Consider the following 27,236-nt stretch of genomic DNA (forward strand, 5'->3'; position numbering starts at 1 on the left):
CTCCATTCTTGTCTATCAAAGACCAATTCCTTCACCTCCTTATAAGACACGACGCTTCGTTCCACGTAAGCTCTTCTTGGTCTTCACCTTCTTCTCTTTCCTTGTAGCTTCCCATCTATGATGTATGAGAGATTGAATTAATAATCATTTAAAGTTTAGATGTAAGGCTTGATAATTATAATTGTTTACAAAATGTTACTACTTACTTACAGAAAAAAATGCACTATAACATGATGCATGACTGTGACAACAGGATCGAAATACAAAGTGCAGCTTAATACAAAAGAAAAATACCAATAATTATTATATTTTTAAGTGACTATATACGGTAAATTACAATAAGTGGTCAGACATTTGGGGAGCGCTAAGTGCTCTCACCCGATACAAAATTTAATTTAAGACAACAGGTATACCTTTTGTATTACTTATAAGTAATCATTAAAACAAGTAAATTAATTTATCTTAAATGCAGTTTTTACTAACACAGTTGGGTTGACTATTATAGACGGCTCACCATGAGTACTTAGTACTTAGTTCAACTTGCGATGAAAGTACCTGTGACTACCCCATTGGGGTATAGTCGTGGACACTAAAGAAGTAAAACACGTCTTGAGGTTCAGTACTAGATTCCAAGGCTGCAGACTAGATAGACTTTATAATAATTGTGTTTAACAGCCGGTTTTTATTGGGTCACAAGCTTTCGCTTTCTCTATAAACTTCCTAGCGGGGCCAGATGTAATCGTCACTGTTCTGTCATCTACACCACTTTTACTGTCTGTCTGTTACTTATCAGTATTGAATTGTTCTATAGTGTCTATGAATGTCGTTTAGGATTCTGTACCGAAACAGGAGCTAAGTAAGTAACTAATAATCCAAACAGAAAATGACGGATGAAAGAGTCACTTTTTCGGTAAACGTAAATAAGAAATGGTGCGGAACCCTAAGTGTGTGATCCGACTAGCGCTTGACCGGTTTTTTATATTGACAACTGCTGTGTAAATGTACCTTTCATTTAGGTTAGATTGAACGAGCTAGCTTTTTAAATGTTACGTGAATTTATACCTTTATTTGTACTTAAATAAAACTTTTTTAATAATTTTGAGTCAATAAAACAGACGTAAGTCTTGACCTGGCTTTTAAACATTATTCCTACCTATCCCGTACAGAGGAACTCTATCGAATGTTCAGAGAAAACCAGACAAGCTTCTATTATGGCGCCATGACGCCGACCTACATCTTACTTTCATCTTAAGACTTGTTCACTGTCTAACAAATTCAAAGGAACGTTATAAACATAACATAAATAGTCTATATGCAACCCACTGCTGGGCAAAGGCCGCTCATCAATCAGCCGGAGGAGGTACGTAGCATACCTTACACCGCAACCCTATACCGACATAAAACATAGAAAAGAAGAAAATATGCCATAAGCACAATGATTGAATGAGTCGTCATAGAAAGAGAGGCAGGATCTTGCGTCGCGGCCGCGCAGTACCAAACTCTAGCCTTCTGCTACAAGGGTTTCAACTTATCAATTACACCGTTCGCTACTTACCGTGCGGAAAGGGCAAATTGATTTAATGTAACCAGAGTGCTTTGACGAATATTATTAACGTCTTTTTGCTCCCTCCTTTGTGGAGGCGTCACGCGCTTTGTTCTTTCCCGCGGTTTTGTGTAACATCGAATCACACTTATCTAAACCTAACAACGAGTTGAGTATGAGATTGAGTGCGCTACGTCTTCCTTGTATCTATCGGTTTGGTTATATATATTTATACCGCATAAATTATTCTTTAATACGTTTTTTGTGTAGTTTCCTAAACTAATTTAGATTTATTGCTGCAGCTAAAATGTTTTTGTTGTACTGGCTACATTAGAATGAAGTTCTGTAGGATTTAATAATTGAAATATTTGCTAAGGTTTGACTATACTCATAGATTTATGAATACTAAAATCATCACAAATATTTATTATTTATTTTTATTATTTAAATATAAACTACTTACGTTTAAAAATTGGTCGTAATTGGCGTTTGTTAATGAGTAGATTCTAGGTTGGTAATGGTTACGTGTTACCACAATTCATCATATTCTATATTTGTATTTAGACTTTTAAGTTCAAGCTTTCTTTTCTCTGCCTGTCTCGATAAGAATTACGAGCATTACTCTATTTATACAAATACACTTTGTCGGTAAGTTACAATAAGACTTATACTAATCTACCTAACTAGATGGCAATTGACGGCTTTATTTATGAATAATATTTTTATATTTTTGTGATGAATGCAATAGATCCTTTTACCTTTTGAGTACGCTTCCACGTACACTTTCTATTTATTCCTTCTATCTAAGTGTGTCTACAATGTTTCCTGGATTATCTTTTGTACAACCCTAATGTTTAATAAAATCACCGACCATCAGGGTTGGCCACAACGCGTCGATACACGGAACATAATAAATACGTCGCGTACAAGTCTCTCATTAGAGCGCCATAAGTCCTCATTAGAGGTCGCTAATTAATGTGACGTTTACGAGGACCAACGGCCATATTTCACTGGTATTTCTGGTACGCAGGACGTAGAATGTAGGACATACTTGCTACGCGTTGGGACGAAGGACGGACTGTGATGGGGTTGCGTATGACCATGTCCTATTAACACATATTTTGTTTTGCATATTCAATTTTAGGTTTTATATTTGTCAGTTCTAAAAGTAATCAGGGTTTTTATATTCTTAAGTGCAGCAACGGCATTAAAATTATTAAAATACTATCTACTGTGCTATGAAAGAAAAGTACTGTCAACAATAAAAAGTTTAAGTGCAATAGCTATTAAATGAATATAAAGTTTTATATCCTTCTATAATAATTATGATCCTTCAGCAGATACTAACTTTGATAGGGTTATTTGCATAATATCGTCGACAGTTTGCATAATTTGTTAAACCCACAAAACACCCGCTCTATAAAATTGTAGGGCGAGCAATAAAATTAATGAGATTAATTTAAAAGTGTTCTTGTTCAATAATGTCAAGTGTTACATTAAACCGATGCTGTGTGGTATGCGATACGTTTCTACGGCTAACCTTTATTACCGTCGAGCAATATTACATGAAGCGGCATATCACCCGTTCCATCGGGGATCACCGCCGTAATTAAAGATTTAGGGCGAAAGTTGAACGTGAAGATTGTAATCGCGAGCATAATTTTAAATCAAATTAACACTTCAACTTTAAACCGAGGTCATTAATGCCATTACAGCGAAACAATATGGAGTCGTGACCGCGCCGGCCGATATCTAAATAATAAATAAATAGGCGCGCCGTATCGCGGCGTCGCATCTCCGCGTTAATGCTCCACGCCGGACTTTTATAATTAACAATAAATTCGGTATGTTTTTTGTCGAACGCCGAGGGCTGGCTGCAACATCAATTTTTCCTACCCTCGATATCGATCTTAATAACACATATGCGCCCAACCGCCCCGGTGGTCTAGTCCATTGCTTTTCGCAGCTCATTATTAGCTAGAGCTCTCTTCCTCGAACGCTGCAGACATTCAGAATAGAATACTCGGAAATAATTAGCTCATTCTTTCTCCTCCCGCACTTGATAATAGCTCGTCGAAATTCCTTGAATTTTGTTCAGAAACTCCGAAAATGCTGCACGGGCCGAGTACTCGAGTCGGGCTCCGTTATCTCGTTATCCTAATGAAGTCTACGCTAATGACGAGTAGGTAAATAATAGGGCGGCTAATGGGGGCTTTATCATTCTCGAGTGCGCTCCAGGTAAGGGCCAATTAGAGAGGCCGACATCGGCCCATATTGTTCGGCGCAGCTCGCTTCGATTACGATTATTTCCGAACGGCTCTCGGAACTGATAAATTGGACCAACTATTTGCGAAATGACATCCGCGGTTTGCGCCGCCGACGTTAATTTCCTGTCAAATTGTCGTATTCACGTGTTTGATAAAGCTTCTTATTAGCTTGTAAGTATTCGAGTACATAAACTGTTATTAGCTTTGGCGGATCGGCAAATAAACTTCGTTATAAATTGGCTATTAAATCAGATAAGCGTGGTATTTTATTGTTAGGTTTCCATTAATGGGTTTTCCTTTTAGAAGATCGTTCGCCGTTCGGGACAGTTATTACCGGGTTCGAGCAAGTCGTCTGTGGGCGGGGTAATTATCGCATCAAGCTCACATTACACCGCAGCAGGCCGGCCCGTCGAGCGAACACGGAAAATTTATCCACAATTTCCACAAACCCACCCGCCTCAAATTCGCACCTCACTAAAAGCTCAAAAGATTTTTGTTCTTGTTGAAGGTAAATTACCGTTCAAACTTGTATAATATAAACGCCAGCGCAAATATTTTCCCACCTGACAATTGATCTCGAGTTACAATTGCACCAGCAATTGCTTTTAGCTCATTTCGTTAACTCCGTTAAAAGTTAAACAAGGAGACTGAGGGCCCCAACAATCTATCGAGTGCTCGCTGGAAGTCCTCGACACAATGAGCCAATTGCCTGCACTAACAATCCTCTGCGAACTCCGACCACCTCTCAACTTTTGTTCGTTAGCTATATATTTTTGCAGCATTTTTTTAAGTAAATATAGGTCGCAGTAGAGGATGGACAGAAATAGTATATTGCTAAGTGTGGTAGGTGGTAGTGCGCGGGTTGAGGCAGGCGTCTTCAATCCCCGGCCCGCTGCGAAACTTCCCGCCCGCTGTTTTTTATTGCGCGGAATTTAAATGCATTTTTGATGTTACGAGATGACACGCGGCGGACGTCCGCCCCCCGCGTCTCTCCCCGCGCCCTATAATTTCCCAACTTGAAACTTCACTACGGTATTAAGCCTTGATTGCTTGAAGAAACTTGGGACATTTTGCCGTATTCTTCGGGCTCCCAGAAGATGCTGTGGCTCTAGCGCAGACGTTATTATTAAGAGTGATTTGAATTAATTTAAATTTTATTTTGGTGGAAAATGATAAGCTTTTCCGCGAAAGTCGTTCCAAAGACAAAATTAGTTACCATTTGGGAAGATGAGCAAATTTAGCCGCTTGCAAGAGTAAAGTAACAGGATAGCGATTAATTAGGCGCGTCACACCACCGATATCCCGATCGAAAGGGTTACCGTGTATTTGGATCTCTATTACGGTTTTCAATTAAGTAGTTGGGGTTTAGTTTGGACCACATCAGGAGAGTACACGACAATACGTTTAGCGCGCGGCGCCGGCGCCCGTCCGCCGGGCCCGGCGCGGACCGCGCGTCTCGCGCCGCGGGCACCTGCAGCGGCTCGTGGGTTGACTTCCCCTGCTTTAGTTTTTAGCGCTTACTAAAAGGATTGCCGTGTTCGTATCGACGCTCGAGAACGAAGTATGAAAGTTCTTCTAGTTGAAAACATTTCGCTTTTATGAAAGTTTTTTGATTAAACTTTCCTATCGAAATGAATGGTTGCAATAGGGAATCAAATTGGGTTGACATGGTGAGGTAACTGAAGGCGAGTGCATATTGTCGAGTGCATGGAGGCAGTGTGTCGGGAAGCCGGGCGCGGTGGCGGCGCGGCGGCGCGGAGGCGTCCGAGCGAGCTCCGCACATTAATTAGCAGGGAGGGCTCATGAAAGTTTACCATTTAATTAGGAGCAGCCGCCCCTCACCTTTTGTCGTAACGCCACGAGAATTAGCGCAAGTTAAGGTTTCTCATTAGTCGGGTTTCAAGTCTGTGCTTTCTATTCATTTCTTAGATTAATCAGCGTTTTAATGTACATTAATGGAGCTAATTGTAGAAAGTAGATAGAATAGTGAGTGATTCGTAGAGTGATGACAAGGGGCGCTGGTTGCAGGGTTGCACTCCACAACCCTGTCCAATTAGGCTAATGGACTCGACCTGCATTCATACTCGAAATCCTCCACACCAAGCTGCAGCTAATTTTCGCCTTAAACGTCACGTCGGTGCAGACGGACGTTTGACGCGACGCGACTGCAGCTGTTAGCGCAGCTAACTTGTGTGCCGATTAGTCGGGAGTTACGAACTTCAACTAACGTTATTAATGCGAAAGTATGGCTGTCTGTTTGTTACTCTTTCACGTATATACCTGCCGTTTAACCAACTTTGGGAAACGGTCTCTACCATAGGGTTGTGAAGCTAGTACGATTTTCGGATTGTCAACCTAGTCTACTTTTAATTTTATTAGTTACACTCAGTGTTGATCTACTAGAACATAAATATATGGAATACAATACAAACTCAACTCGAAAGATAAATTAAAAAAAAATCGAAAATCTGGTTTTAATTCCACTTAGCAGAACAAAACCTATACCTAGCTACCTTAATGTAATAGTGGGAAGACTGAGGGTAAGCGAGTGAGGCTTGTCGTGCTAGAAAGGAAAAAGCTTACTTACACCCCTGCAGATTATTAGGTCTAAGCTTAGATCGGTATTAGATACTCTTAGTTTTGATGAGAGGATATTTATGATGTGGTTACTTCAGGTAACAGTCAGCTAATTATCTAAATAACCCCACATGACCTGCTCATCATGGTAATGGACAATCGCCCGTGTAGGTGCGCTCGTCTCGGCATGCATCGCGACTCATTACTCCACTAATGGAGGCCGTAATGAACCAATCTAACAGATTGCTCTCGAATCTTCAGCCGCTGCTGATTTGAAAGCCTTCCCCTGCGACGCTCCTATCTTTTAAATTAAATACGCCACTCGCACTAAAAGGTATTGAGGACAAACCGGCGGCAATATCACCAAGACCCAACGTGTGACGCACTCTCGCGCCCGATAAACGGCGTATCACTCCACACTAATTAACGAGCATAACTCAATTTAATCCGCAGCCATAATACGTTCAATGATCCGCCGTAATTTGGCACCAAATTAAATTTGTTTGGCGGCGGACGCGGGCACTAATCGCCAAGGTTAAGGCGCGACTTCCCGCCGACTTGTTCACCAACTCCAATTTGTAGCTACGTTTGTGCGACTCGGAAAGTTATATTAAAAGGTCCTGAGTAATTTTCTTGACAAACATAATGAATAATGAATGCGCAATATAAAATTCGGATTGAGGAGGACGCTCGTCACGTGTCCCGCCCGACATGTTTGTATCTCTTAATTCTGTGTGTTTTTGCTAATTGAGTCCCGCTTCGGCATCACCTGAGAAGCACCGGCAGGCTTGCAGGAGATATATTATTCATTTACCAGCAACTGATGAACATATGTGAATAGCTAATCTTAAAGCTACGGCGCCACGGGTACGACACGTTTCTTCCGTCCTTTGGGAATTCAATCAGTTTCAAACTCAACATAAGGCACAAGATTTATGATCGACACAAATCGAATTTGCTAACAAACAATATCGTATTCGAAGCGGTACGTAGGATACGATACGAGTATATCAATATTGCAGGCGCTATTAATACGTCCGTCTCATGAGCGGGCGCCCCCCCGCGCGCCCCTCCCGCCGCCCCACACCCCGCGCTCGCCGCTCTTAATTGAATGAGGAGCGGGAATTGTTTCCCAAAATGAAACAATTAATTGTGCAACGGCTATTCCGCCTTACATGGATAATACGTTCGTTTATGGCCTCCTAACGCGGCTGCACCGTCCTTTATTGGACCGACTCTACGAATTTGTGTTCATTGGCGCTCGTATCCAAAATTTAATCGAGAATTTATAAGAACGTCCCTTTGTTGTCGCGGGACTGCGAGAGTTTTTGCAGCTGGTCGCAACCGAATTGCATTGTTAGAGGTATAAAAACATCCCGGTTTAACAGAAATCCCCAAATATCTCTGTCGGTGTGGGGCTGCGGTGTTAAGTTGCGCCTTGCTCGCCGCCGTAGAGCACTACTCGTTTTAGTTGGAGTTTAAAATTTTCATGGTCAGGTATAAGCACGTGTAATGCGCTTGTAGAGCGTGGAAATTCAGCAGAACACGCGAACATGTGGCGCATTCAAGTTGAAGACGCATCGTAAACCGCCTTTACGCCTCTCCACGAGAGCCTCTCAAAACTTTTCATATTCCCCGACCATAAACCACGCCAAAAAATACGACCGACGAAAAACATTGTAAATGCTGGCAGACCATCGACGCGGGCACCATCACGGGTCGAGAATTAGTTTTAAAACATAGTTTTAACTGTGCTTGTTGCACCCGAAATTACCGGTTTTTCCGCTTTAGTGCCTGGAAGGAGCGGCGCTGTCGTGCTGTAAAAATAAATTGAACTAATTTGGTCCGGCGGAAGCAGAACTTATCGATTAACTTAATCCGGCGCTTATTCACGTTCTAAAACAGGCGAGTGGATTGTCAGCGAGGCTGTATTAATTGTACGGAGTCACAGTATCACTAATTACCGAAACATCTCTCTATTATCGTGGCGGCGCACACAGAAGACATTGCAAACAAGTGTAGAGACGCACACGGGCGCGCCGTGTACGGACGGGGTGCCCGTCGCACACAAGGACGGGCACACATTCAATTTGCTATTTATCCGGGAATGGATCTAAGTCATTACTTAGCTGAGCGAGAGAGATGGGATGGTTGCAGTGGAAATTACACAGGGAGGTACCGTCATTCAGTGCCGGCGGGTACGTCGCATGTGTTCGTCTATCACGAGCATTAACTGCCGTAATTACTGCCACTATTTTGGACCAAACTTATGCGACGTTCCATTTAGCATGTCATTTTAATCTGCACAATATGTCCCTTCTCTAATAATTATCATATTATTTCCTCTCTTCTAAAACGAAAATGTGGGTTTATTTTTTTTTATTATTGGAGTATATTGCTTACACCCCTCAATAACTTTAAAAACATTATTGACCTACTAAAAAACTCTGACTTTACTTACCGCAGTTTCGCGTAAAAGTAAAAATTCGGTCAAAACTACCCCCGAAATTCCTCAAAAAAATTGACCAATAAACGAAAAATACGTTTGAAAACTAAAACTGTTATGAAAAAATCTCGGTCTAGGATTTGGGCGGCAAGGACCGTTGCCTGGGCGGCGTCCTCAATCACAGGAAGTGCGCCATCTCATTCCGGAAGTGGTTTCTCGTGTCGTCCCGCTCTCGCGCTGCCTTTGTTTTGTAAACTCGCGTTAATGGATGTAGCACTGGTTGATATGCGATCGAATGCATTCCCACTGATGAAAAATATTCCAATACTCAAATAAATTGGGAAGTTTATTTAGAAAGTTTCTGTTCAGGAACTTGAGGTGGAACAATTCAGTTTTTTTATTATTTTTTTGATTGTTTATAGGACATTTTAAATTTTAATTCTGAGAATGCTAAAATAAAACCGGAATTGTTTTTCTTCTGTCACCATACTTATTTGAATACTTAACAAGTTTAATGATCACTTTTTGCAACAAACTTAACTTTTTAATGATTGCCTTTGCGCAGTCACCATCATCAGCCTAAAATACAACCTATAGTCTTTGTTCCTATAAGTACCATAAGTTGTGGTCACCCTACAGTGTTTCATTATTTACTTCAGTTGGTTTAGTTAGGATTACGGGAGTTCATTTCACCTTAAACCCGGATTAAAACTTTACTTATAGTGAAATTAATTACTAATTTTAATGACTAAACGTTAACTGCGTATTTAGAACTTTAGGACTAGAACTGAAAAGACATTGGCAAAGCATACAAATATTCTTTAGAAGAACGATTATAGAGGTCGAATACAGGGCAATTGGCGGTCTTATCGCTTAAAGCGGTTTCTTCCAGGGAACCATATGGTGAGAAAAATAATAAGCAATAAAAATAGTATAGGGATGAGCCGAGCCACGAGTAATCAGAAGGCAGCTTGCAGCCACTTTTGACGCGCAATCCCAAGATGGATAAAACGAACAGCATAGTAACACGCTATGAAAATGAGGAAATAAAAAATGTGTTTATTATCATAAATAATACAATAAGGAAGGCACATGAATGAAGTAGGTAAATTAGAAAGACCAAATGAACAGAGGTTCCCAAACTAGGCGCAGCCTATGACTTGGGAAGCAGTCAATACTGGAGTAGAAGTAAGTACCTAAGGTTGACGCAAAGTTTGCTATATATTAATTTATATCTTTCTAATATCCGTGCATCTGATTCTCAGAACAGACAATTGACTTTTACGAAATGCCCGTGGTGAACAGAATTCTACTTGGTTTTGTTTTTACTCTACTTCGAATCCAGCTGAGAAGTACCTAGTCTAAAAATAGCACAACATACATCCTATAAATGCTTAACGTGCTTTCCGAAGCACGGAATCATTTCCTTTTTCGGACAATCAGATAATAATAGCCTGCAATGTCCTTACCAAACAGTCTAATAGAGTGATATCGACAATGTCCCCATCGGTAATCGAACGCGGACCTCCAGAGCGTGAGCCCAATGCTCTGTCCACTGGACCACGGAGTCTAATAAATATTGTCTAAATTACTTTCAAGGCGAAGCTTCTAAAACAACAAATTCCCGTTTACTTAGCTAGGTGCTAGATAAAAGGTGATTAAAGTGTGAGAAAGTAATTTAAGGTAACGCGTATCTGATAGAGGCTCTGTTTTTAATTTAGGCCGTGTAATTGGTTTCCGACGAACGATGGAACTTCACGGCACTTCCTAGAAGGTTGGGGCAAACTTGTTTATTGGATTTAATGAAGCGATACATCTAATAATAAAAATGAAAAAAAAAATATTTATTATTTTTTAATTAGGAAAAATGGTACTTATGGATGAACACGTTGATGTCTTTTATATGGTGATGAAGTAGGTAGACATTGGCCCCGATTCCTGCAGACATCGCCTAATTTTATTTTAAGTTATATCCATCTTTTTCATATCCGTCGAAAAGGAAAGGGACGGATGATTCACAGCTCTTAATTTTAGGAAGAACCCGGGCGAATCAAAAGGTACGTCACTGGTATGCAATCCTTTTGACGTGCTGTCTACTTAACTGTGTCGGGTTATTGACAGATGTAAAATTTTTAGACGGTTGGTTTAGATTTGTGCTTAAAATTGACGTGTGTTCCATAAATTTTATGCTTGTCGATTACCCGTCCCTTTCCTTTTTGGCGGATAAGAAAATGACAGATATAACTTAAAATAAAATTAGATGGTATTTACAGGAATTAGCACCATTACCTTTCTCTGTCTCTTTATTAACATCTGGCCGTATAAACACAAGGTCTACACAAGGTATTTAAAGACAAAATTGTCTTAAAAAGTTTCTAAAAAAAAAAAACACATTCGCGAAAATTTCTCTCAAGTTTCTCAAGGTATATCGAGGAGTACTTGCGCGGAGTGCACTGATAAGGGCGCCCGATTAAAATGAATCACAACGGTGCTGCTAATTGGGCTGGCCCGGCGGCTCATCCAATTAGCCGGGACTTAGAAACCCTCCCGCAGGCCGTCGGGACTCACCCCGGTCTAATCTACCTCGCCACTCCGCCGTCGTCCACCAACCAACATAACAACTCATAAAAATCACTCAAATACCCAACAACTGGCAACTCATATTTTTAAGTAGAAACCTCCTTTCCCCCGTTGTTTATCCCAAGCGCAATAACGACTCCTGACGACCTCCGCAACGCCTTTAATGACATCGAAGCAACCGGAGTTTGCGTGCGCAATTCTTGTTATTTCTTTATTACAAAGGAGTGCCTCATTAATTTGGCAGCCCCTCGAGCCTCAGGGTTGAGAGTCTCGAACCCTTGACCTCGTTCGAGGAGCCGCGACACTGAACCGCTCCGAATTGAAATAGCAACGCACCTTGCGATACATAATTAACGATCCTCATTACTGCGTAACAATATTACAATGCACCTCGCCCCTGGCGCGCGACGCGGCTCACTTCCCGAGCCCGGACACCGTCGCACAACTTCCAACAACGACGCGGCATCTTCCAGACCAACGCAATACACATTAAAGTCCAACTTAGATCATTCCTATTGTACACATAATTTCTAGACTTATCGTACGAACTAGGCAATTCCTATTATCCTTAATAGCGTCAGTAAGAGTTTTAAAATGGCTCAGATAGTAAAACTTGTTCCTGAAAGTGTTCGCAGCGGCCCATGCAGAAGCTCGAAGTTGGACAAAGTTTGGTATTGAATGTCGCATTTTATTGGACAAATTCGATAGGCAATCGCGCAGCAGTGCAGTTAGGCGACGAGAAGAACGTTTGTCGCGGGTAATTGAGTTGTTGCAGCGCCGGTCCGAAGACAGCTAATTTTGGTAACGGACGCGGTAAAGAGGCTAATGAACGCAGGCGGTGCGGGCGTCGTGTCCGCGGAATCGTGCATTTTTAATGGCGCACGCTAGCACACTCACTATTAATATTTACCGAACACGTCAAGAGGGTGCACTTTACCTTTTAGTTAACTAGCGTCCGGCCGTTCATTAAATTTTCACGCGCGTCAGTTTCGGGCGAATTTTCCGCGGCGCTGACCGGCGGGCGGTGGCGGCCGATAACGAGCGCGGACCACGCTCGTTACAGGAGCCGTCGACAACCCGACCAAAATTTTATTAATAATAAACTGTAACTGAAACGGCTTTGAAGTTACAACTCGACTCGAATGCTCGTTATCGGGAATTATGCAAAGTCCTTTGCCCTACAAACGTTTTCTTCAAAGATTACATTTGATCATTATTGTGACGTTTTGAATGGTACACATTTGATACAGTAGTTCGTTTGGCTTTTTGACTCTGAAGTTTACCTTAATAACATTCATAATAAATGCTAGGATTGCTACTGTTTTTCTACATCATCCAGTCATCGACGTGTGCTTTAGCTGACGTCGTTTTCAGCAGGATAAGCATTAATATGCGGTGACGTAGTGTGATGAATCTTTTGACGGAGTTGGTTGCGGCCACGAAACGCAGGGTAAGCGGACACAGTGCGTGCCCCGCGCGCATGAATAAGGAATGAGCGCGGGCGCACGCGACGCGACAAACTGCCGCGGCGCACGCGACGCCTTCCCGCCTTCCCGCCCTCACTGCACCATTCACCCTACACCCTAATTTATTACCGCCCGCCCGAGCCTCACTATCACTCTTATATCTTACCTTGCCATATCTCAACCTTCCTTAACCCCAAGTTTATAGCTCTACAGTTAGACGAAGTTTCAGCCATTTAAAGCTTAAGTATTATTAAGTTAATTGTTTCAGTTGAGCTGGATCTACGTTTTACAAGGGAGTAAAATGGAAAAATAATAATGTGTACCTTTTTAAAATTATTGACTTGTCATCGATACTTGGACGCCATGTACTTGTATTCCTTCCAATCTGCATTTATTAGATTACAGCGTCAACTCCAAAGAAAACATTATGAGTAGAACCCTGTCGCACTATCATATTTGACATTTAATGAGACTTACAGTTTAATGTGTCAAAAAAGTTAATGTGACATGGTTTCAAAGTGTATACATATTAGTACCAGTGACCGTACACAATAAAGGATGGACGTAGGGCCTGTAGTATTTGCGTATGCGCTATCGGTCCCGTCCCATGGAGCATAAGAGATCCCGCTCGTCCTATTTCTAATACCGGACTAGGACTAGCCTCTCCAGCTCAATTCCGTTGCACGTAAGTTCTGTTTGCCGAGCGCTCAACGCGCACAACTATTAAATTATTTAGGCCCAGAGCGCATTGTTTCGCGAAAGTCGGCTGGTCTGTCGCCGACGCCGCGCCAATATAAACAGTCGTTAGTCGTTACAATCGAATAGGAATGGCCCGATAGATAGGGCTGCCCCTTAAACAATTTGGCGGAACTGAGGTTATATATTGCTAAAAGATAAAAAGCTATTCAAAAAATATTATTTCAACTTCAGCAAACGCAACCAACCTCCTTCAAATAATTAAAAAATATAAAGTTTGTAAATGTAGTGCTGAAATTTCTTTCGATGACATAAGTGGCGGGCTAAAAAATCTGAAACCCAAGAACATAATGCGTTAATTACAATTACCTATTACCATAAAACGATATAACTTTTTAATGATTAATATTTTTCATTATAATTTGAGCACAAAATATAATAATAGTAAGTAAATTTTAATACACAAAATTGAATTATCATAAATTAATTCATCTTATTGTCGGTCAATTGATTATTATTGGTTCCTTTACAGTTACAGCCCTGAGCCGAATGTGTATCACTGGCTAGGAACCGTACTGTATCAATAGGGTTGGCATAAGTGTCGTAATGTTATGGATGACTAATGGGATGGGACATTGGGCTATTGATGGTAGATTTTGAAACGGTGGATTATCATTGATTTTTACTTACAACGAATAATATTTTTGAAAACTGCGACTCAAACCACCTCTACAAACTAAGCCAATACGCGTCCCATAGTCCCCTCGTTACGGGACATAGGGCAGCCCTATCGTGTACCCGGATGCGTCCGGTGTGTTTGTTCTAGTAGTTAATGGAATACGGAGTATTGTGATCGTAGACGCGTTTTCTATTCAACACCAACATTAAATTGAACGTTATGTGTACACATCTTTCTTGAGGGGATGTTGTTAAACAATCAGGTACCGTTAGACTCGATTGAGGTATGAGTAAGCGATTATTGTAGTGTGTATGTACACTGTGTACATTGGGGACTCAAGAGTCCAAACTGTAAATGTACAGTAATATTAAGTATTCCCTAGCAGCAGTGATTCAATGGATTTACTTAAAATTGTGACTGGCATTTTCTGTAAAGGAAATAGCGTGAGAAACACTTTGACCAATATTCAGATTTTAGGTATATGTGTTAAATACTCCATCGACAAAATACGAGCGTGACAATAATGGATGCGGAGTAAAATTGTGTAATTCTTATAAATGATCTATTACGTTATTTGAATATCTTCTTTATCTTGTAATATTGTATGGATTAGTGAGCTTTTGAAAGCTCTCCTGAGGTGTTCTTAAAATAAACACTTCTAATCATAAATTTCTACTCCATCTTCTGAAGTAATATCTACGCAAGCTCTCAAATGATTACTACTTAGAAAATAACGAGCCTACTTTGAAATCAGGCCTCCTAAACCAGATCATTCGAAGCTTTAATGCTTCCACAATCTAATCACAACAAACTATATGCACGATCATAAATAATTACAAGTTTACTTGGTCACGTATTACTGTAATTTATATTATTACAGTTTTGTTATTACAGCTTGAGTATCGCGTATCGGTCATTATAATACTGCCATGTACCAGGTCGAAACGACCCCGACCCGGCTAGTCCGAACCGTGACCTTTGCAAATTGCACGGGTTACCTTAAGGTCACTCATGCACACGGTTAGGTGGTTAGAGCACAAAGATTTTAGTGTTACAAGTTTCTGGGGAAAGAGGAATTTTGCTTTACATAGGTTTACGTGTAAAAGTATGTAGAGACGAGATGAGAACGCGTGACTTTCAAAAGGCTGTAATTTGTAATTCCGCTGTAAGCTCTAAACCTATATATACTGCCCCTAAATTAAACTTAGAAAACCTGTCCTGGATAATATGGAATCAATTACCAATATTACCATTTTGAATAACTAAAACTTTTACCATAGGTACTTTATATATAAATCAAAAGCCTCACGCTGCTCCGTACACTTTTTATTTTTTTCACGAGAGTAAGGAAGAAAGTTTCTGATAAGATTTTTTCTTTTATTGAGAAGTTACCAGTATGTTTCAAATACTTCACGAGAATATCGAACATTTGGCGTCTACAACGACCGCCAAGCCAACTTTCAATAGAACAACTCAACTCCTGAGAGCAATATTGCAAAATTGACATTCAAAATAAGGAGCTTTCTCACGTTGTCGTCTTAATTGCTTTCTGATAGTTTCATGGGGATAAACTGTAGATATAGCTACACGACACATTGTCCCGTCCCGCACAATTTACCCTGCGCACACTCTACTGGTCTCCCAGGCTCTCTCCGCCCATGAAACAGACCTATTATGTAAATTAATTAAAGTGTTACACGCAAATAATTCATCGAGTTGTGCCTAACTAATCAAATAAGTATTCATAGATTCACGGGACATTTTCATTGTTACGAGCAATAGCCGGCGGTGTTTCGTCCTCGGAGAATAGGGCACATTCGGCCGGGTAAGTTTCAATGGCGTCCGTATTAGTTGGAAACCTAATTGTTTCACTGCGGCCGAGCGCTCGCCGGGCACGGACGGCGCGCGGCGTGCGGCGCGGCGCGGGCGCGAGCGGGCCGCGACACTGCGTCGCACTCGCACGTCGCCTCCACAAATATTATGCATGTTTAATTAACGCCATTCCTAATTCATAATCCGACAGTGATAAATTAGACAGCTCCGTCCGCCCGTAATTAGGAACGCAATTATCGCGGCCCGTTTGAATTCATTACCGACGAAAGTATGCTCTAGCTAGGTGAGCGTGATTTATTACGTGGCACTGTCTTGCTGATCGTAATTAATATCGCGTTACACCTGCGGATCCTGCCAGTGTATCAATTACCCGGTAACTGTTTCCGGTACATTTTTAACCGGCTGGCCGGTGTGGTACGAAATAATTAATCAGCAACGAGATCCTCATATTGTTCCCGGTTCTATTATTAGGCAATAAGCGTGTTTCCGCGGCCGGCGCGCGGCGGCCGGCGAGCGCACGTAATTGGAAACCCTATACGGCTATTTAATTTACCTAGCTGCGCCACCTGGCTCGATGGCGAAACAATTGCCGAGCGCCTAATTATATTTTAATCGCAACATGCCCCCGCCCGGCGCGCGGAGGGCCCGCCGGTGGGCCAGCGGGGGCGCGCGCGGGGGAGGGGGTCACAACACCACTAATTCATTTGTGCGGCGAGCCTCGTCCAGGCGCCTCCAGCGACTGTTTATTCTCATAGGAGAGTTTAGGTCTTCCAAAGCAATACCGCCGCTAAACACATTACCCAAAAGCGTTTACGTAAAGGGTTTAATTATGCACTTTACGTTGGAGCGTACAATGGCGTCAAGTTAATTAAGTTGTGCACATTGTTTAAAGACGTTTATTGCAGCTTCACAGTAAATTTAATTTATGCATGAACTTTTTAATTCGACTTTACATAATAACGTGGAGCGTCTCATACAGCACTAGTCGCCGTTAGTTGATCAAGTGCAATAAATATTAAAGTTATAATATCATTGTTATAACACCACACTGTACTGGCTGTTACCACGAACTATGTCAATTGTGTGGAGGCCTTTGTTCGCGGCATTAACTATGAAACTATTACAATACATCGGGAAATCAATTGATTCCGTGTTGAATCATTTCATCCCTGTATTGTTAGCGATTTGTAGAATCGAAATTGTGGTCTAATTGGTATATTAATGTATACAGGTTACTTAGCTGTGGAGACAACATTTTAAAACTCTCTAAAGGCATACGAAATGTCTGTAGGCGATGAAATAGTTTAGAAAAAGAAAATTAACTCAACCTTTTGGACTGTAACCCTGGATGTTTCCAAGTCAAATCAGTTACTTTTTACGAAACGTTAAAACACGAAATTACTATGGGATTTGTATAAAAAAGCAACCTGTGACGTCATAGAAAAATGTGACAATATGTCGCACTTATTATTACATTTTTCTTTATTAAAATTCATAAATGAGTTAAATAGAAAGAAGATAACGTTTTTTGTCACCTTTAGATTTATCTTTATTTAGTATTAATCATAATTTTATATCTTATCTTTGACTTAGGAAACTACTAGTATGGCAATGGCGTTCGCTCCTTAGTCCTCACACGTCGTAAGTACATTCCGCTGGCGAATTGTGAAAAATGGACGCGGCAGCACCGGTCCATGATATATAGCAGCATACGCTGTATTTATAATTCCTTTAAGATGTATAGAACGTGAAGCACTACCACAAACTTACGACTGCCACAAAAGTCCAAGAATTGAAGCCTCGTGAATATACTCAGCCAAAGACCTTTGCTTTGGCCTTATTCTACCATTTGAGTTACAAAGTTATAGATCAATGTAACTTAACGGCGCATTGCATATTCTTTTTTGAGTATTACACATAGCAAGCTTTTATTTACTGAAGATAAAGGCTTTCTTCTCATTATTTCCCCAAATATATTTATTTTAAATCACTTTGGGCAAATAAGCGCTGCTTCACAAGTGGCGATTCAAATCCCCGGTTTGACACTTGAATGCACTCTAAATACGTCACGACCACTAATAGTTTACATACGAAGTAGTTTTGTGATAAACAGCGGAGCATCGGACATGTGATACGATTTAGTGGGACTGCTCTTGCGCCCAGTCCGCATTAGCGTGAAAGCCTCCTCGAGCGATGCGCATTGGCCATTAGCGTGATTAGAGCACCCCTCCACCCGCGAATTCTTTAGGCCTCTCATCTCATAATACTACATATTTCATTATTTATGTAATGTAAGCTCTGTTTTACTTCAATCTTCTCCGCGGGAAATTACTTGTACGATATACGAGCTCATCTCATTCTAAATAATGATTAGTGTTTGAATTAGTTCGTTTTTAGGACTATATCTCACTAGTGTCCTAGTACGTGCCACCAACGAAATGTATGATGGTAACCTGGGGGGTTAATAGAATAGAATAGAATAGAAGTTTATTGCAAGTCACAAGTTATACAAGGTGTTGTAATAAATATGCGTACATGTGACGCCCTGCTAGGGCACAGCAAACAATAGGGGCAACTAGTTGCCGATTACTTAAAAATAATAACAATAAAAAAGGAATCTATAACTAACATATCTTAAATCTACTCTTTAGGAACTTTACACTTAAATTAATAACCTATAATATATATTTAGAGCAATTGAAGCATAACTACCTACTATATATATTTATTTATATCATCATTAAAAAATTCTGTAATATTATAATAACATTTACTAATTTAATTAAAATGGCCACAATGAATTAAAATGGCCACAATGAAGCAATTCATCTAAGAAAGCAATATCGCTATTTGACATTTGTTTGTAATGCGCATTGCGCACATACTTTTATAGGCGCAAATGTTAAATTGCAACATTGCTTTCTTTCTGGTGTCTTATTGGTTGCGCAACCAACAAGTCACCTTGCTGATCAACTTGGCTATGGCCCCAGGTGAGGTAGTGTTTGTACAACTACATACATTTAGTAAGGTAGAGCCCTTAGGTCATTTTGTGTAAGAACGAATGCCATGGACGGACGACAATTTTTTCAGCCTGTCTTACTGACCATCGGTCATTATGACTATGGTTATTTCTAATAGAAACACATGTTGTCCTGTCCGTAACGGAGAATTTAATAAATAATCTGACGTTATCTGATGTAAAACCTACCCGTATTCAATATTCGTAATTCCTTGTTCTCAGATGATGGCGTGTTCGTACTTGTCAGCGACGGGGATAAAGCCTGAAGTACCAGGGCCTAGTGCGGCCTGCTGGACGCCACCGAGTGTCGGTCCAGGGCCGGAGCTGCAGGGTCCGTCGGGGTTGCCGCCGTACTTGCGACCAGACCTGCTCGTGACCCCGCTGCCGCCGCCACTTGCGGTCCAACTACCACCGCCGCTAGCGGTCCAACTATCGCAGCCGGTGGTCCCCCCGCCAGCCTCAGAGCCAGCCCTGGACCTCACCACCGCGCCGATAGCTCCCCGCCTGCCGGCACCCAGTGACGACGACTCTGAGTGACATGTGTGCTATGGACCCCTGAACTATTAAAAACACTCCGTGATTATTACTAGCCGCTTCCAGCGAAGATCCTTAGGAGGAAATTATCGTTTTACTTCGAACGGCTAGTAATTCAGTGAACTGTTAAGTAATCTTTAGTACCTATGACATATTTAATTTCGGTTGTGAAAAATGGCAATTTACGTAAAAAATATTTGCTCTATGTAAATTACCATAAGTTCTGGTACTTAAGCGTTACAGAATGAGATGTGTTAAACACAAGCGTGTTAATGTTCTGTTTAAAGTGATAATGAGGTGTCAGTGTGAGCATATCCTAATATCGTATTGAACTTGTACTGAAAATAAGTCACTACGCTTTGATAAATTATTGTTTCTATGTTTTTTAAAAAATAAAATTGCTGTAGAATCGTCGAACAAATCCACTTGTAAAATATTCCGACTATATTTTCCTTTTACGTGCGCAATGTGAGGAATATGCAAATTACAAGGTCTCTAATTAAATACAGACACACAAAGCGAGTGAATTGTCGCGCTTTATTGTTACAGAAATAAAATACTTTAGTAAGTATCTAAAGTGTTTGCAGCTTCGTGTTTTATTGGCTGCGAAAAATCGCACATCAGAACTTCGTAATGATTACTGCTGATTGTATCTTGCCAGTGTGTACCTTACATTACTACAGTCTCGGACGTACGTCAGTGACTCTTGCGCACGCCTTCTGTGATTCGCAATCTTGCTCTGTAAATAATTTTCTCGAATAAATTTGTTATTTCGTATATAAACAACGTGCTGAGCCAGCATCGGCAACGGCCCGTTAATTTTATTCTTTTAACGTGTAAATATTAGCATAAACATTCTAGACATAAGTAGACACATCTTGTACCTAAAACTTTAGGCGCAAAACTTCGTAGCAATAATTTCGATGCCAACATCTTTGAAGTTTAAAATTCACGTTACTAACGGTCTCTGTATATATTGATCTATGTTTACCGTCGAATAAAGTTGTTCAAATCAATTTTAAATGTATACAGTTAATGTATTGTAAGTAACTATAAACGCTAACATTCCTTTTTCGTGTATAGTATCCTATCAAAGTTAGTCGTATAATGTATTTCGTATACCATATGAAATATGTAACGAAACATGAGATTATTGAAATATTGATCAAACTGATTCATTTATTTGATTTCATACTCCGACAAATAGTTAATGTTTACAGACTTTTTATAGTAAATACGTGTAGTTATTTCATACGTGTACTCGATTGTGACCTTACCAACATAGTACAGATTAATGTTAGCGTTTAGTGAATCTTGCCATCTACGATATGTTTAATTTATGGAAAACTGAACGGGCTTGAGACCACACAGTTGTTAGGGTGAGGCCACACGATTCATTCTGAGTCCGTTGCGACGCCGCCGACGTGACACTCCGTCGACATGTTACACCATGCGTTGCAACGTCATAGCGCTCATTACATTGAAATCACAACGCGTTAAAGCGACAACGCCGCTGTGGCCTCTCTCTTACTTGGAAAATATGATTTCCCCATAAAATGACACGCCTCAGACCCGGTCAGTAGTTAGAGAATGACAGCTGTTATGGTGTTACCAGTACCTACACAAAGAGAAACTTTGCAACTATAACTAGCCTAAGAAAGCCGGCGACAGGAGGAGAAAATAAAATTTTGTAAATTAAAATATTTTTTTTTATTTTTAATTAAGTATCCAATTACAATAAGTCAAATAATCCGACTTAAAATTACTTAACCTAGAACCCACTCCGTGTCAGACCTGGCCCAAAAGTGCCCATGACACTAGCAGCGTTACCGCGCTGGATTGCCACGGACAACCTCTGAGCCAAGTAAGACCCGGAGCGGGGGCGGGGGGATTAATTAAGTATCCCACCTTAAATACTATATTAATGAATTAGGGGTAAGTACAGCTAAGGCTCAAAATTATCAACCCAGTTTTCGAAATACCTGGCATAATAGTCTACATCTTTGCCATTACTATTACGGGACTTTAAACCTATTTGTGATTAAAATTAATGAAAAAAATGAGAAAGTTCTATATCGTGTAGACGTATTAAACACGGTGTTAGGTTTGGGGTGTAAGGTTCCTAATGTCTGTGAGGGCTGTGGTTATCTGAGGCTAAGGCTGAGATTGAAACGTCCAGAAGTATGCAAAACTCACTGAATTTAATTAAAATTCGCACAAAAAATGTTTACATTACAGTAGTTAAATGGAGAGCAAGAACGGAAGAGAAGAGACAAAAATGTTGTCACACTAAAAAATATAAATTTAATGTTGGGGTTGCCAACACACGGCTGGCGAAGGGTGGTTGTATATAGGTACCTCATCCTACCCGTTCCGGGAAACAGGCGTGATGCTATGTCATAATTTAAGTATGAATCTTAGAAAATTATACTGTCATACACCATCGTGCTAACAAGTGAATCCGATTTATCGGAAGGATTCGGCGCATGATGTTTCTGAAAGTTTTCAAATTACTTAACAATAAAAATCGACCTTAACTGTTCCAAAATAAGTTAGTGATTATCTATACTTATAATAAATCTGTAGAGAGGTCAATTCTGTACATTAAATATTTTTTCAAAATAACTATCAGGGGGTGATAAGTGATCGATACTGATGCCAAAAATGCAATCAGTAAAATTTTTGTCTGTCTGTCTGTCTGTCTGTCTGTCTGTCTGTCTGTCTGTCTGTATGTTCCTTATAGAAACAAAAACTACTGGACGGATTTTAATGAAACTTGGTACAATTATTCTTCACACTCCTGGACAGGTCATAGTATACTTTTCATCACGCTACAATCAATAGGAGCAGAGTAGTGAAGGGAAATCCTTTTGTATGAAAAATCTAAACCACTCAAGTTAGACGTTTGAAATTTGGCATGCAGGTACCTTAGATACCGTAGAGGTGCACTAAGAAAGGAATTCCCGAAATTCCTACGGGAACGGGAATTAGCGGGAAAATCCTTTTGTATGAAAAATCTAAACCACTCAAGTTAGACTTTTGAAATTTGGCATGCAGGTACCTTAGATACCGTAGAGGTGCACTAAGAAAGGAATTCCCGAAATTCCCACGGGAACGGGAATTAGCGGAAAAATATTTTTGTATGAAAAATCTAAACCATTCAAGTTAGATGTTTGAAATTTGTCATGCAGGTACCTTAGATACCGTAGAGGTGTACTAAGAAAGGAATTCCCGAAATTCCCACGGGAACGCGAATTAGCGGGAAAATCCTTTTGTATGAAAAATCTAAACCACTCAAGTTAGACGTTTGAAATTTGGCATGCAGGTACCATAGGTACCGTAGAGGTGCACTAAGAAAGGAATTCCCAAAATTCTCACGGGAACGGGAATTAGCGGGAAATACCTTTTGTATGAAAAATCTAAACCACTCAAGTTAGACATTTGAAATTTAGCATGCAGATACCTTAGGTACCGTGGAGGTGCACTAAGAAAGGAATTCCCGAAATTCTCACGAGAACGGGAATTAGCGGGAAAATCCTTTTGTATGAAAAATCTAAACCACTCAAGTTAGACGTTTGAAATTTGTCATGCAGGTACCTTAGGTACCGTGGAGGTGCACTAAGAAAGGAATTCCCGAAATTCCCACGGGAACGGGAATTAACGGGAAAATCCTTTTGTATGAAAAATCTAAACCATTCAAGTAAGATGTTTAAAATTTGGCACGCAGGTACCTTAGACACCGTAGAGGTGTACTAAGAAAGGAATTCCCGAAATTCCCACGGGAACGGGAATTAGCGGGAAAATCCTTTTGTATGAAAAATCTAAACCACTCAAGTTAGACGTTTGAAATTTGGCATGCAGGTACTTTAGTAAACTTAAAGCTTAGTTGCAACAGGATATTACAAAATTCCCACGGGAACGGTAGTTAGCGGGAAAAAACATTTGTATGAAAAAATCAAATCTAAATAAAAGGAGAAACTGACTGACTCAGTGACTGACATATCAACGCATAGCCTGAACGGCTAAATGTAGGCATTTGAAATTTGGAAGGGACATAGCTTAGGTACCGTAGAGGTGCACTAAGAAAGGAATTCCCGGAATTCCCACGGGAACGGAAATTAGCGGGAAAATCCTTTTGTATGAAAAATCTAAACTGCTTAAGTTAGACGCTTGAAAGGGTATAGCGAGGTAAGGAAGACGAAATGGCCCCCATGGCCCATGACGGAATTATCATTTGTATTGGTATTGGCACTCTAAAAGAATACGAAATGTAAGGTCGTTGACCCCTGACCTTGACCTGTCTTTGAGATATTCGAGAAAGTTCGTACGCGCGCCGAGTTTTTTCAAAATTTTTTTTCCGAAAAACTATAAAAGCTAGAAGGATGGGACCAATTGCGTATAATTAGGGATACTTTGAAAAATATTCTGTATTTTTTTCAGAGTTCTGGTGAAATGACAACTGTGCAAAATAATTAAACAAAATATAAATATATTTTTTTAGTACTGTTCTATTATGTTTACCGCGCCAAAAAAAAAATATAATACTCTTTGATTTATATACTTACACCACACAAAAACTGATCAAAATCAAAGAGGCGCTTCTTGAGTAATTATGAATTTACTTAGTGTGCGTACGGCTGGTAGGAACTAATTAAAGAGGTCGTTTTTAGATTAATTATTATAATTACATGTTAAACAGAATTTTAATCATCATCATCACTATTTTCATTTATTACAACATTGATTGCATCATTTGAAAATATTTTCGACAGAATTTCAGCAGGACGTAAAATGCGAGATAGATATCTCGCATGAGCTAAATAATATAATTATTACACTTGCGATATATGAAAATCGACTTGCGAAAATCGTATTTTGGGCAAAAGAAAACCCATTTATGCAAACTGTTTACAATCTGTACTACGAACGGGTTTATAGTTGATTTTGCTGGGCCAATTTATGGTACGGAAAATGATGCCACTATTATGAAGAAAGTGCTACAGGATGCTAAACTTAAAACTCTAGTTCGTAGTACAAATTGTAAACGGTTTGCATAAATAGGTTTTCTTTTGCCCAAAATACGATTTTCGCAAGTCGATTTTCATATGCCGCAAGTGTAATAATTATATTACTTAGCTCATGCGAGATATCTATCTCGCATTTTACGTCCTGCTGAAATTCTGTCGAAAATATTTTCAAATGATGCAGTCAATGTTGTACTAAATGAAAACAGTGATGATGATGATTAAAATTATGTTTAACATGTAATTATAATAATTAATCTAAAAACGACCTCTTTAATTAGTTCCTACCAGCCGTACGCACACTAAGTAAATTCATAATTACTCAAGAAGCGCCTCTTTGATTTTAATCAGTTTTTGTGTGGTGTAAGTATATAAATCAAAGAGTATTATATATTTTTTTTGGCGCGGTAAACATAATAGAACAGTACTAAAAAAATATATTTATATTTTGTTTAATTATTTTGCACAGTTGTCATTTCACCAGAACTCTGAAAAAAATTCAGAATATTTTTCAAAGTATCCCTAATTATACGCAATTGGTCCCATCCTTCTAGCTTTTATAGTTTTTCGGAAAAAAAATTTTGAAAAAACTCGGCGCGCGTACGAACTTTCTCGAATATCTCAAAGACAGGTCAAGGTCAGGGGTCAACGACCTTACATTTCGTATTCTTTTAGAGTGCCAATACCAGTACAAATGATAATTCCGTCATGGGCCATGGGGGCCATTTCGTCTTCCTTACCTCGCTATACCCTTTGGCATGCAGGTACCTTAGTTAACTTAAACCTTAGTTGCAACAGGATATTGCAAAATTCCCACGGAAACGGGAGTTAGCGGGAAAAAAACATTTGTATGAAAAAATCGAAACCGCGTAAGATAGATGTTTTCAATTCAATTCAATTAAATTATTTATTGCATTCCATGTAGTACAATGGGGTGTTACATAGGCATAGGAACTAAAACATGGACCCTGTAGGGCACAGCAACGTTGAAGGGAAGAGAGGAAGTGTGTATTAAAATTAAAACTCAATGAACAATCAATTAAAAAAAATCAATTCAATCAATTGATTCAATCTAGCATGCATGCATACCTTAGTAAATATAAAGTTTATTTTTGGCTGTATTTTGAAAAATGGGAGTTATTGGGAAAAAAATTGTATGAAAAAATCTAAACTGCATAAGTTAGATGCTTGAAATTTGATATGCACTCCCACACACACAAAGATCTCTCTCTTATATAACACGCCACGCTCGCGGGCAAAAGCTAGTAATACATAATTACATATAAAATAAGATTTTGACAGTCGATGCAGACGGATTTTAGTGGGCATTATCCTTAACGACCCCGACTCTAGCTGTAAGTAAATATCTAGATAACAGCCTCCGTGGTCTAGTGTTTAGAGCGTTAGGCTCACGATCTGGAGGTCCGGGTTCGATTCCCGATGGGGACATTGTCGAAATCGCCTGATTGTCCGAAAATAAGATGATTCCGTGCTTCGGAGGGCACGTTAAGCCGTTGGTTCCGGCTATTAGCCGTAAAAACACCTCCACCAACCCGCAGAGGAGCAGCGTGGTGGAGTATGCTCCATACTCCCTCCGGTAGATTGAGGGGAGGCCTGTACCCAGCAGTGGGACGTATATAGGCAGTTTATTATGTAAGTATCTAGAAGTAAGTATACTAATCTGAGTAGACACAGGACTGGTAAAGAAACTTCGTATCTACTCCATTTAAATACAAAGCAGTTTATAACAAAAATGAATGAAATGCCTCTCAAACGGACGGACTTGCACCAATGAGTTAAAAAAACATCAAAATTATTTATTAATTAATTTAAGTGCAGTTTTCACTAACACAGATGGCTCAACCATTATAGACACCTATCACCCGGTCTAACAGAAAAGCTCGGTGAGGCGTGGGTACTTAGTTCATCTTGCGATGGATGTATCTCTGACTAGTCATGAGCTTATGTTATGAATAAAGTTATTGCTTGTCTATTTTTCCCCTATTCCCAGTGGTCTTATCGAGTAGTTTTACTGGGAAGTCAAAATTCCCAGTCGTCCTACCAGTATAGTAGTAGTCTATTGGGAAGGAAATTCCCAGTAGTTCAACTAGTAACTACTCGGTAAGACTACTTGGAAAATACTTAGTACTTAGTAAAAGTCTAATGATGAAACTGAACTCATCACAGGTTTTTTTTAACTCGCAGTTCAAGAGGAATGAATTCTACTGTTTTTCAACTTTATCTGTTTTATTGGTTAAAGATACTTAAACTTAAATACAAAACGTAGTTATTATTATGTCCATGTGGTCACTGCACTGTCGAAACCGAAAGGGCATTTTATTTTTACCATTATTGTTTTCGTAAAGCAATATTTCAAATTTATTTAAATTTATTACCGTCCGTGAGAGGGTTTATTGTTTTTACAAAAAAACACAATGACATTGTGTTGGATTAAAAAGCAAGAAAGCAGTCGGTGCTTGCTGTTTAACATTGCAAATTGAACGATTATGTAAACAAGCCTTTACGAAGCCTTTTTTGACGGCATCATGACAAAATAAGTGGCTGAGATGCT

General features: G+C 39.8%; 1 protein-coding gene across 3 annotated transcripts in view; it reads left to right on the plus strand.

Moving 5' to 3' along the window:
- Nucleotides 1–20,138, plus strand: part of LOC126366887 (LIM domain transcription factor LMO4) — a 168,394-nt gene extending 148,256 nt beyond the window's left edge. For all 3 annotated transcript variants that reach the window (XM_050010323.1, XM_050010390.1, XM_050010263.1), the window contains exon 5: nt 19,329–20,138. The gene's annotated coding sequence lies outside the window, so the exon portion shown is untranslated. The remainder of the gene's footprint in view (nt 1–19,328) is intronic.
- The last annotated feature ends 7,098 nt before the right edge of the window (nt 20,139–27,236 follow it).

The sequence above is a fragment of the Pectinophora gossypiella genome, chromosome 1 (genome assembly GCF_024362695.1).
Source record: "Pectinophora gossypiella chromosome 1, ilPecGoss1.1, whole genome shotgun sequence".
Taxonomy (NCBI): Eukaryota; Metazoa; Arthropoda; class Insecta; order Lepidoptera; family Gelechiidae; genus Pectinophora; species Pectinophora gossypiella.